We start from the raw sequence: 2,266 nt of genomic DNA on the forward strand, positions 1-2,266 counted from the left end.
ACTGCCTCCTTCCCCTCTAGTAATCCTCAGTAGTCTGTTTTCCATCTTTGTGCCCATGAGTACCCGATGTTCAGCTCCCACTTATAAGTGAGAACATGTGACATTTGCTTTTCTGTTTCTGTGTTAATTTACCTAGAATAATGGCCTCCACCTGCATCCATGTTGCTGCAAAGGACAGGATTTCATTTTTTGTGGCTATGTAGTATTTCATGGTGTAAATGTGCCACATTTTCTTTATCCAATCCACTGCGGGTGAGCACCTGGGCTGGTTCCACGTAGCTGCTATTGTGAATAGCACTGCCATGAACGTACGTGAGCAAGTTCATCTTTTTAGTTCAGTTCCTTATTTTTGATGTTTGCCCTCAGTTGCCCACACTCTGGCCACTTAGCTCATACCAACAAACCCCAGAGAAGGTGTCTTGTTTCTGAGGAGTTAGAGGGCAGGAATAGGGAAAGGAAGAAAGAGGAAGTAAGAGGTGTGAGAAATTCTCCTTGGTCATGATAGAAAGCTGTAGAATCAGCTTGGGCGCACGTTTCATTTACAGGAATTTCTTTTTGGGGGGTTATATATCCAGCTTTATTTTTTATGATAATCTTTGTATAAATGTATGGGGTGCACGTACAATCATGTTACATGCATAGATTGTGCAGTGGTGAAGTCGGGGCTTTAGAGGATCCATCACCTAAATAACACGCATAGTACTCAATGAGTAATTTCGCATCATCCACCTCCTTCCACCCCGCCCACTTCTGAGTCTCCATTGTCTACCATTCCACACTGTGCATCCACATGTACACATTATTTAGCTCCCACATATCAGTGAGAACATGCAATATTTGTTTTTTTGTTTCTGGCTTGTTTCACTTAAGGTAATGACCTCCAGTCCCATCCATATTGCTGCAAAAGAAATGATTTTAGTTTCTTTTTTATGGCTTAATAGCATGCCATTGTGTATGTGTACCATACTTTTTCTGCCCATTTGTTGATGAACACTGGGTTAAATAGTACTACAATAAACATAAAAGTGCAGGTATCTTTTTTATTTAATGATTTCTTTTTACAGAAATTTCTTGATAGTCAGCTGTCATAAGATTGAGAGATGGGGTGATGCTGTGGCCTGCAGTTCCATCTGTGAGCCTCTGCCTTGGCTGGCCTAAAAAGGAAGATGAGGATTTTCAGGCCAGGCATGGTGGCTCACAACTGTAATCGCAGCACTTTGGGAGGCCAAGGCAGGTGGATCACCTGAGGTCGAGAGTTCAAGACCAGCCTGGCCAACATGGTGAAACCTCATCTCTATTAAAAATACAAAAATTAGCCAGGTGTGGTGGCAGGCACCTGTAATCCCAGCTACTCGGGAGGTCAAGGCAGGAGAACCACTTGAACCCAGGAGGTGGAAGTTGCAGTGAGCTGAGATCATGCCACTGCACTCCAGCCTGGGAGACAGAGTGAGACTCTGTCAAAACAGAGGAAAAAGAAGAAGAGGAAGAAGAAGAAGAAGAAGAAGAGGAGGAGGAGGAGGAGGAGGAGGAAGAGGAAGAGGAGGAGGAGGGGAGGAGGATGGGGGAGGAGGAAGAGGAAGGCAGATGAGGAGGAGGAGGGAGGAAGGAGGAGGGAGGAGGGAGGAAGGAGGAGGGAGGAGGGAGGAAAAAGGAAGGAGGAAGAAGGAGGGGGGAGGGAGGAAGGACCCTGTGAATGTGCCATTTTGTTTGGTCCTGAAGTGTGTACTTTCCCCATCTTCTCCGTTTCCTGGGAAGACTGTCAGTGCCCCCAATGCCCTGTCCCTCCCTCACAGTCTTCCTGCCATTCTCCCACCCTGGCCAGCAGTGGGAGCATGCCCCAAGCAGCAGGGGAGGGGTCCTCCCACCGTCATAGCCATTGCCAGCCTGAGATGACAGATGCCATTATGGAAGGGACAGAAGAGCTTCCATCTAACCGCTCCCACTGACCTCACCATCCGTGATGCAGATGTACTTGTCACGTCATAAACACTTGGCACCCATTGGCTCTTCCCCAGATGGCTGTCAGAATTGCAGTTTCAACCTCCAGGAGCTCTCCGATGGGCACAGGCTCCACCTACGGCTGGTTTGGAATGGCAAATCCATCACTCTCTCTTTGCCTGTAAAATGCCAAGGAGACTGATCTAAGCAGGTGAGTTCCCACCGATGGCCTGCTGTATACCTGAAGGAACACAGATGGCATTTGCAGGAAGATGACATCTCACCATCCCCATCTGAGCAAAGTCTGCCCATCAAACAACCAAAGGAC

The 2,266-nt window shown here is 47.4% G+C and overlaps 1 long non-coding RNA gene across 1 annotated transcript; it reads right to left on the bottom strand.

The window, feature by feature from the left end:
* Positions 1 to 1,045: 1,045 nt before the first annotated feature.
* LOC112429164 (uncharacterized) lies at positions 1,046 to 2,062 on the bottom strand. Its single transcript, XR_011617371.1, has 2 exons — positions 1,948 to 2,062; positions 1,046 to 1,154 (listed from the first exon to the last, which is right to left on the bottom strand). It is a non-coding gene; the product is annotated as an uncharacterized lncRNA (long non-coding RNA).
* Between the last annotated feature and the right edge of the window lie 204 nt (positions 2,063 to 2,266).

This window comes from Macaca nemestrina, chromosome 20 (genome assembly GCF_043159975.1).
Source record: "Macaca nemestrina isolate mMacNem1 chromosome 20, mMacNem.hap1, whole genome shotgun sequence".
Classification (NCBI taxonomy): domain Eukaryota; kingdom Metazoa; phylum Chordata; class Mammalia; order Primates; family Cercopithecidae; genus Macaca; species Macaca nemestrina.